The 10,443-nt window shown below is 42.9% G+C and overlaps 1 long non-coding RNA gene across 1 annotated transcript; it reads left to right on the forward strand.

Annotated features, from left to right (window-relative positions):
- Positions 1–7,157: 7,157 nt before the first annotated feature.
- Positions 7,158–8,320, forward strand: LOC124706304. Its single transcript, XR_007004387.1, has 3 exons — positions 7,158–7,275; positions 7,366–7,457; positions 7,802–8,320. It is a non-coding gene; the product is annotated as an uncharacterized LOC124706304 (long non-coding RNA).
- Positions 8,321–10,443: the final 2,123 nt, after the last annotated feature.

Consider the following 10,443-nt stretch of genomic DNA (forward strand, 5'->3'; position numbering starts at 1 on the left):
GAGAAACACAAATCTTTAAAATGAAGCTGTTATATATTTTCTTTATCCCATCAAGCATCGAAGCCAAACTAGCCACGTTGTATCCGTAAGCCTATTTCGTACGAGCAATCCGTAGGTGTAGGTTTATATATCGTTTCCAGCGAGGCAAAATAAACCCGGTTTTCTCTTGAGCACCGGGCCTAAGCACCTACGTTGTGCATGACCTTAGAGAACATATTATACATATATTCGTCACAACTTCAACTCTGAGCAATCTTTCGAAGTTCTTGCCGTTTTTTTTTTCAAGGAAGATATGAAGAGTGATGATGCACTACGTACCCGGTACACCTCGTCCATAAACTTGTCCACGATGTCGTCCATGGATGGACTATCCATGCCATGGCAAATTGGTCGTGCAGCTTTACCAACCACGGCCAGCCATCCACCTGACTTTGTTCATCTATGTGTTGTCATGGCCCCATGGGCGCGTCGATTTGATGAAGATAAGCGTTAGAGAATATAGGATATAAAAGGTAGTAGGGGCTTGGTGATTTTTTTTTTCAAACGATGCTGATTGGTGGGTAGTAATTTCCAAGTAGATTAATTTAGACAGTACTATATGCTTTTCACTAGCTAAAAATTACTTAGCGCCACAAATAAAAAATTAATTAATGTCAATGCCTATAATTTAGTTACGATCACAATTAGAATCTTTACATCATATCGGAAGTCTCGCTTGAGTTAATTTCTAGTGTTTGACGAACCTCGTACTCCTTTTAACCCGTAAAGTCGAGAAACCATGAATTGCAAGATCACTCTAAACCATAACAAAGTTTACAGATTGGTAAATCTATGCTACGATATGAATTTCACAATTTAACTTTTGGTTGCAGGAGTACCATGTTCTATAACCTACGGGGCAAGCTATGAGGACGAATACTATCGAAGAGGCAAAGCTAGCAAGCTAGTCAGGATGTAACAACAGGAGTATATATCATGTTCTAGCCTACGGGGCAAGCTAGCCGGACTAGTATACTACGAAAAGGCGCAAAGCTAGAGCAGTCGGCTAGTGCCCAAGTTCGGTTTAAAGCAAAGGAAATAGACGCTGGATTTAACAATTGCTTATTGTGTGCACTAATTGCATGTATATGTCTCAGTTCTTGGAATACTCCCTTCGTGTATAAAATGTTACCTTACATTTCTCTATTTTTAGATATATCTATATACTAAATAATATCTACATACATCTAAATTTGACAAATTTAAGACATATTTTTATGGTCAGAGGTAATAGCATTAATTCTCCGGCCATGTGTCCCGTGGTAATTTTATTGATCAAGTAGTAACCCCCAATTAGAGGCCATCGACCCCAATTATTGTAAGAACTTGACATAATTTTTTTTGGGGGGGGGGGGGTTCATGTTCCTGTGATCTATTAATTATAACACAAATTAAAAGGAAAGTCACATGAAATCACCACTTTCGACGAAGAGCGCGGAGTTAGACGCCACGAGTCCCATGGGACAGGGTTTCGATTCAAATTGCACGAGAAATGGTCAAAACTCTTATTCTCATTGACTATCTCGCGCGAAGAATCTGGACTCATAATGCATAAGCCCCGCTTTCGAGGCCACTGACCGATCACTTGTAAGGGGCTTTGCCTCTTTTGGGTATATCATGTTCATATGACCCATTATGACACAGCGAAAGAGGAAAGCGACATGGAATCATCACATTCGACGAAAAGCTAATGGGTAATATGAAACTCACTTGGAATCACCACTTTCGATGGACAACTACAAGGTAGACGTAGCGGCTCCCAAGGAACAAGGTTTCCCCTGAAATCGCGCGAGGAATGGTCAAAACTATTACTCTCATTCATGGGGGTGATATGGGTATTTAAGTGCGGTGTAAATAAGAAAGACCAATACATAACTATGAAGTGACACTTCCTTCGCAAACAGGACTATCTCGTGTGAAGTTTCTGGACTCATAGTGCATAGCACCCACTTCGAGTCCCATGGCCAATCTCTTGTAAGTAGCTGGCCTCTTATGGGGATTTCATCTTCCTATTACCATCATGACACAATAAAAGAGGAAAGTCACATTGAATCACCACTTTCCATGGAAAGCTAATGTGTAATACGAAACTCACATGGAATCAGCACTTTCGATGGACAGCTACAAGGTAGTTCACGGGTCCCATGGAACAAGGATTCTCCTAAAATTGCGTGAGGAAGGGTAAAAACTATTTCTCTTTTGATTGAGTTCATGATATGGGTATTGAAGGGTGGTGTAAAAAATACAATACACAACTCTAAAGTGACACTTCCTTCACATTTAAAGAGACTATAAGTCACAGAGCTTTTAGACTTATGGTGCAAAACACTCCACTCCGAGACCACCGACCCAAATTTCGATGGACAACTACAAGGTACCTGGTTCACAAAAATGACTGCCCAGAACAAAAATTCTAGACTTATATCCCACTTCGAAGCCACTCACACAACTTTTGTAAGAACTTGGCCTCTTTTGTGGGTTTTCATGGTATTGCAACCCATTGTAACTAAAAAAGAGTAAAGTCATATGGAATCACCACTCTCAACGAAAATCTAGGGGGAACCATCACGGGACATGCAAAACAAAGGAACACATGAAATCACGCCAAAAACCATCGAAAAATCTTCCCTTGTGGTATGGGGTCCTAATATGAGTATATATGGGGTTTTTAAAGCGGAGAAGCCAACCATAAATTTGAAGTAGCAACCGACTGGCAAGTTCTGGGCTAATGGTGCATAACCTCACTTCGAGGCCATTGACTCTGCTATTGTAAGAACTTGATGTCTTTTCATCTTTTATGTTCTTGTGACCTTTTCAATTAATGCATATAGAAAATTCACATGGAATCCCTAGTTCATACGGGAATCCCGTGGGTAGATGTCGTGGGGCCATGGAATAGGGTTTCACATGAAATCACGAGAGCAAGGTTGGGAAACCCACCCATCTTGCCTGGTGCCCTAATGTGGGTATATATGGGGTTCTAGCATACACATCGATTAATAATTAATATGATGTTCCCTCCCACCTTCGCCCACCACTGATGATAGCACCAACACACAAGATATATGGAGATGAATCCCACCAATCACTGGTTGCCACCTCAAGAAACCAGTCAGAAGAGCGACAACTCTCCTCCCCTCCACAACCCCCAACCTCATACTCCAAGCTTGCGCTTTAATTGTAGCATAATTTTTTTGGTGACATGAGGAAATATTCGTAGTAGGTAGGTCAACCGAAAGACTTGGAATCTTTATGTAGACAAGTAAGTTAGAGCACATATAACCTCCCCGATATAAACAAACCTCCAACCTCCGGTTCACGCATCTGACGCGTGTTCCGATAGCCCACCTTATCTCTTTATTTGGCTTCACTTTTTTACTTTCTTCCTGGTGTGAACATGACGCATCTAACTCTATCCCGTCATCACGCTGCAACCATGCCGGCGAGTCAGCCCCGAACCTAGCCAGCTACCAGCATCCTCACCAACCCTGCTCATCCTTCTCCATCTCCCCCTCTGATGGTTGCTCTGCACCGCCTCATCCCCTACACCCTGAATGGATGGTGGGCCCCATGTGCCATCCTCCTACATCGTGCGCCTCCGTGTTGGTTCCATAGCGTCGCCTCGACCCCTCCCCCAAACGCGGACTCCCGCGTCGTCGAACTGTGCTACGCCGGTCGTGCATGGATCCGGCGACAAATCCGGTTCTCCACTCGCTTCTGCATGGAACCACCATACCGGACCTCCGCTTCGTCGTCATCGAAGGGCTCTTGCACGCACCTCCCCCGAAATCCGGCGCTACTCACCGAGGCGCCCCGCCGCGCAGTGCTCCATCCCCCTTCTCCGGTGCGGCCATGGACGCAAAGGATGCAACGTCGCGTTGTTGCTTCTAAGTTAGGCCACCTGTGGTGCGATAGCATTTTGTCCTGCTTCGAACGGAGGCAGTCGATGCTACAATGGTCAGGCGGCGGTGCTACTAGTGGCGTACGACAGAGTTTCGACAAGCCATGGCAATGCTGCGAGTGGAGTCGAGTAGTGCTTCCTAAGGTGTCGGGTTCCGCTACCATCGGGTTGGGCTGATGTTGCGACAAGCGACAACAATGCTACCACCAGCGAGGGAGGGTGCTATAAGGAGGAACCAACCGTGGTGCAAGGACCTTGCCGGAGATCTCGTAAATTTCTTTTCCGATACTACAATTGAGTACATGGTTTGCTGTGATTGTTGTGTTGTTTTGCTATGAGGTTTCGGACAAAATCTGAAACGAGGCCGGGTTTGGTACAATAGTTCATATTTTGTGCAACAAGGTGTCAAGTGAGGTCTCCCGTGAGTCTCCACGAAGTTTCCGGCAAGCTCTGTGTGAACAAATCTTTTCTTTTTGTTTCCATGAAGCAAAAGCAGATTATTTTTTGTTCAATGAAGCAAAAGTGGGATTTGCCGTAAAATTGGACATAATAGCCAGTCTAAGGGCATGTACAATGGTAGAGAAGGCATGCCTTCCCTTACCCCGCCACATCAGCTAGAGAAGATATTAGATATAAGTCATACAACGCATTATCTCTTACTGTCATCTCTAGCAATTAATATTAATAATTAAATTTTGGTAGGAAATTTGTTGCTAAGGGAAGACATATGTGATACAACGGAGAAAATAGTCTTCCCTTATTTCGTAAGAGATGATCCCTTAGCTAAGGGAAGACAACCTTCTCTCCCTTCATTCTCTCTCCTCCAACTAAGCAAAAATCTGACGTAGCATCACTAAGGGAAGGCTGACATCATCCCATTGTACGTGCCCTAATTGCTAAGAGTGGTTACGTTAGATCCGCTTTATATGTTTTGTTTTGAGAAACTATCCGCTTTACATGTCAATCACGTCCTAGCTCGTAGCTAGCTCTAACGCAGGACGCCATGCATGGTTTGATCGTCATGCTCAACGTTGACATCGGGGCACTAAAGCTCGTTTGTGAAAAAAGGAAAGAAATCCATGTGAGTTACTACTCTGTCTCCTCCACGATTAAAGCAAGACAACTCAATTAATGCAATGCAAATCTGTTGCCACGACCTCCTCAACTCATTCTCCCAAAACCCAGCGAGAGTCCCTCCCTCTCCATCCGATGGCTCATCACGCGGATCGTGCCCCCATCCATGATCTCTCCGCGTTCCCCGCGCACCCCGCCTGCCCGCACTTGCTCTCTATAAATTCTCTACGGGGATTGTTGTGCTCTTCATCCTCTAATGTCTTCTCATCCTTCCTCCATAAACTCATCTTCCTCAGCCAATATTCCATCGTCATCTTATCAATTCAATAATCCCATCTAGTCCATGGCGCACGGTGCCGGCGAGACATACTGGCGTCGGTTGGACATAGTCGCAGCTGCACGGATATATGGTGAGGATGGCCATGGCGCATGGTAAGGAGATGCTAGTCTCCGGCGGACGCGATGCATGGTGAGGAGACATCTCAATCTTCCTAAGAACTCGGTTTTCTTGATCTAACTCGATCAGCACAATTCCGTTTGGGTAATAAACGTTGTACTTGTGGTGTAGTGCTGGGAGATATGGTGCTACCTGGTGGAGGTGGGATCAAAGCCCATGCATGGATGTGCCTGTAAGATTTCTTGCCAAGCAACATGCAGCAGTTTCGTGTCTCTGCCTTCTTATTGATTCCAATCCCTGCATTCATCTCCCAAAATGTCTGATCATGTCTATTTTCCACAGCTTACTCGATTGCACTTTGAGGTTCAGCTAAGTAGCAGATGCGATTGCATTGAGTCATCAGTAAATAAATAATAAATAGGAATGATTGAAGAATTGTATAACTAGCAGAAAACTGAACCTGTTGATCTCTGAATTTTCCAACTCTGAAACCTGGTGGTCTCTGTTTGTAAATGTATACACTAGTTCCTTATTATTACAAGTTCATGTGTACACTTATGTCTCCTAATTACGATAAGAATATGTGTCTCCATCGATTTAGAAGCTCATCATATATATGAGCTTCAGCTGGGCGAGATGTACATCTAACTGAATAAGAATTTGATATCTGAACTTTTTTTTTTGTGTCTCAGCACTGCTGCTGTCTGCTGACTTCCTAAGATCTTAACGAAAGGAAAAAAAAAAAGGCCCAACCTAACAGCCCAAGCTCTGAAGCCTCTCGTCCCCTCCCCTTCTCTCTAGCGCTTGGAGGCGATTTCGAGTCCAGTCCCTCCCGCCGGCGAGTTCGCCGGTCCGCCCCGGCTTGGATGCACCTCGTGGCCTCGGAGTTGTGATGGCCGTCGTGGCTTCTCTGCCGGCTCAACCCTTACGACGGAAACCGCGGACCTGCTATAATGGCGGCTCCTCGGCCTCTGTATACGCCTAGGACTTGGGGGGCCGGCCCCCTCCTCCACCAGTTTCCCGCTCACTCTCCACTCCGCATCCCTTGGGCTGCCGCTGCTCACCGGCAGGGGCACGGCCGCATCGTGGACGAGGTCGAGCCGGTCGCCCGCCATGGCGACCTCGACGCTGCAGTCTAGGAGCTCGCCAACCAGGGCCCGTATCGCCAACATTGGCATCACAAGGTACCCACGTTAAGAGCACCCCAATTGGCTTCCTGCCCAATTAATGTAGACGATCTAGTTGTTTGGTTTTTGGCATGTTCATCAAGATTCTAGCGATAATAATACTGCTTCAAAATTATCTAGCTCGGGCCTTTCTACCCTCGTAATTATGTGATTTGTTTATCGTCGCAACTGATATGTGTAGTTGCTTTGCTGGGCTCGACTAATTGCTTATTTATTAGTTATTATCAACAGAGCAATGGAACAAAGATTACAATAAAAATTTGGCATATGCATCCCTATGTATGCCACTGCTGACATCGCACATTTTCTCGTTTCTTGGGTTTGCAAATCTGTTAACAAGTCCATAATTACACGCATAGATAGATATGAGAATAAATAATCCCCAGCAAACCAAGATAGCTGACCCTAATTTCTATGGTACTAAATTTAGGAGTGGTCGAATAGATTGCTGCCTCATGCTATGCTGTTCCGTCAGTTTTAGGTGTCTATTTAGTTTGGACGGATAACTCTGTTCAATAGCCGTGGCTTAATTAGTTCCATTTCTCTTATGCTTGAAGAAATGTTTATGTCATGAAGGTATAATTGAGTCTTTTTGATATATCTTCAGGTGTTGATGAAAAGAATCCTAGGCACCTGATCAGTACAAGCAAACTAGGAATAACCTTGAGATCTTCAAGGTTACGTCCTTGTAAAATCATCTCCTTCACTGAAATTCCTAGCATCTTGTCCTTGTTTTCTAATTTGTCTTTTATGTTTTCTGGCTTCAGTAGTAGGAGTAATCAGAAGCTCCACTTTCAGAGGAAAAACCCATCAACCGTATCCCAAGAGGTTTTACTGGCTTCAATGGTTTGTTTCCATGGTATAGTGTAATTTTCTTGTTATGATGGTACCCACCTTATGTTTATGTGTGTAGCAATGCAAGAAAGGATGACCTTTGAAATAGGATAATGTGGACCAGAAATGATTGATAATCGAATCCCACTTTGGTGCCAAATATGAAATCATGAGAAACATATGCGCATCTTGCAAAAGTACCCTGCACCATTCATTGTCTCATCATATGCACAGATGATGAATAAATTCCGTGTACAAAAAAATATAACTCAGCTAATAATTTGAGTCTGGCCTCCGCTACTCACTGGCCTTGTCCGCTGCTGATTTTCGATGGTCGTTGTCTTGACAGTGGCACCCGACTGCATGCAGGTCGTGTACGCGTATGGTCTGATGGTCATGGACATCGTGCAGGAGGTCGAACTGTTTGCCTGCAAGGGCCACCACAGTGACCTTGACGCTACAGTTCCGGAGCTCGTCGACAATAGCATCCAAAGGTACGGACTTTCGAATGGGTTGCTGTCTGATGCAAACACTATTTGGTTTTACTTTTTTGCCAATGTTAAGTGTATTCAGTCATGTGTAATTTGGACGCACAAGTTTAGCATATGTGGCTTAATCACACAGTCGGAAAAATATTTTTTTATTTTGTGATTAAGCCTAGCGCAGATTCATGGAAATAGATGCGTGCAGAAGAAAAAATTGCTACATGAGCATTTGTATGTCAATGGATACAAGACTTATCCAGTTGTAGCAGCCAACCTTTATGCAAAATCTTCAAACCATTTGTTCAAAATAAATACAGAAAATTAGGCTGTTAAAAATAAATACAGAAAATTAGGGTGTTTGCTGCTATTAATTTTTATTCTTATGAACATTCTTTCTGTTTCAAGGCCATGATATTTTCCATCTACCAGCAACTGGCACTGCTCTTAGAGGTCCTACATCTAATGAATTAGGATGATCTATAGCTTGTTTGGTTGTAAAGCGCTAGACATTCGACTATCCAAAAGTTGAAATTTAATATATACAAGTCCAAAAGAAATTCTTCTACCTTTTTATCATTAATCAATCGATTTTAAATATAGATTAGATCCCCAACAATTGGTTTCTTTGTTCAAAAAAGAGATGGTAAATAAAGCTAGGACCCTCGCATGGATTTAGTTGATTAGCCGAAATTTCCCTTTTGTATTCTGGTGTAATTTTGTAATATTTTTACTTGCATGTACACTAAGTTCGGTTTTGGATTGGACCACGCGAGTAATTCCCAAGGAGGCGTGCTGGTAACGCTGCTATGCAGGTGCTCGTTGGCCAGATGTGTACAATAGCAGGTACGGTGTCAGGAAGAATGAGCACAAGTTAAGCCCCTACATTGCTTTTGTTCTAGATATTTGTGGAATCACAAACCCAGAAAGCACTGAGGTCAAACAAGCTCAATCTAGATATTTAATTAACATATATAGTTTTTCCTGCAGTCATTGGAGGGAAAACGGCAGTTTTCGATGTGTGTGACATGTTGGTATCTCATTATAGCATGTGATGATATAAGAGTATCTTCGGTTAGAATCATAGTTGTTCCTGTTATGTTATTTGGGGTAAGGTAACTCTAGCGCTTGTTGCATGCCGCAACACTGCCAGCATCAGAATGTTTTGCTCCCTTAAATCTCCTTCCGTGCTTTCGTATATGATGGGTGGTGCATGTTTTTTTTGGACTATTTATTCTATGTTGATGTGAGTGTCGATTATGGTGTCGAGGATTATTTTCAGAGAGATTTGACATCTACTGCGAATTGTCCTTGCTTTCGGTTCTTGGAATCGATTTATGTAATGTGATTTCAATATTTATGGTGGTGTCCACGTCCTGGCATCAATTGTATTTGCCAAGGTTTAGTATATATTTTTTAATTATTTGCTTCCTGGCATTATTATTGCTGATGCTAGTGATGTCCTGACATTAATTTTTATTGTTGCTAATGCTAGCTTCTCCCATGATTAAAATTTCATTTCTGAATGGTTGGACATGCATTGATCGGGGTAGGATTGTTTCTGAATGTTGTTGTTAAGTAGGATCGATCTATCTGTTTGTTGTTTATGACTAGCCTAGGGGGTTTCTGATATAGAAAGGTTGCTTGATAGCTTTGCAGTCCATTAATTTCCTGACATAGCTTTTGATATGCCACGTGGTATAACATGTTAGAGTGAATACTTAATTTTCAAAAAATGAATATGCCATTATAGCTTCCTTATCTGGAATTGCAACATGCACCTGACTTGTTTAATACCACACATTTTCCTTTATCTTTTGGATTAAGTAATTTCAGTTATTACTCCTGTGTAAAATATTATCTCTCACTGATTGGTTTATATTTCTGCCCTCGCTACTGCCCAGATGGCTTGTGCTAAGCTTAAACTACTTCCTCTTCAGCTCTTGCCGCCGTGCGACAATCTCGGCTTCGATTAAAATTCTATCATGTGATTACCGAGGTACCGCGTTGATCTGCTGTTTCTTCATGTTCTCCATTGTGTCGTGGCTTGCTGTTTCAGGCTTCAAGTTTATGCCATGTGTTTGTGCTGATGTTGAACTTTTAAAGAAGTTTAGATGCTGGTTTTGGTACTGGAATGTACTGTTGGTCATGTAGTTTTTTTGTTGCTGGTTTCCATTATATAATCTGCAGAGAATACTCTTGATCTGGTTGTGTTTTATTTCCCAGCGGAAAGCTGTGATATTTATAGTAGTTATTCCACATGTATAGGTGGAGTTTGTTAGAAGACATGCTACTCTTCAGATGCTGATTGTGTTGTATGGGTTAAACATTCAAAATGATGTCATTTTCAACATCTGCAGATTTCGCTTAGTTTGGTTACTTGTCCAGTCGGCTTTGCTTTGACTACATCGAATTCTTCCTCTTCGGCGGCTAGTTCATTGCAGTGGTGATGCTATCTTGGCCGCGGCTGCATTTCTCTCAGGTGATTCCTTGGGTTCTTGCGTTATCTCCGGTCTTCCGCATTATCTG

This window comes from Lolium rigidum, chromosome 4 (genome assembly GCF_022539505.1).
Source record: "Lolium rigidum isolate FL_2022 chromosome 4, APGP_CSIRO_Lrig_0.1, whole genome shotgun sequence".
Taxonomy (NCBI): Eukaryota; Viridiplantae; Streptophyta; class Magnoliopsida; order Poales; family Poaceae; genus Lolium; species Lolium rigidum.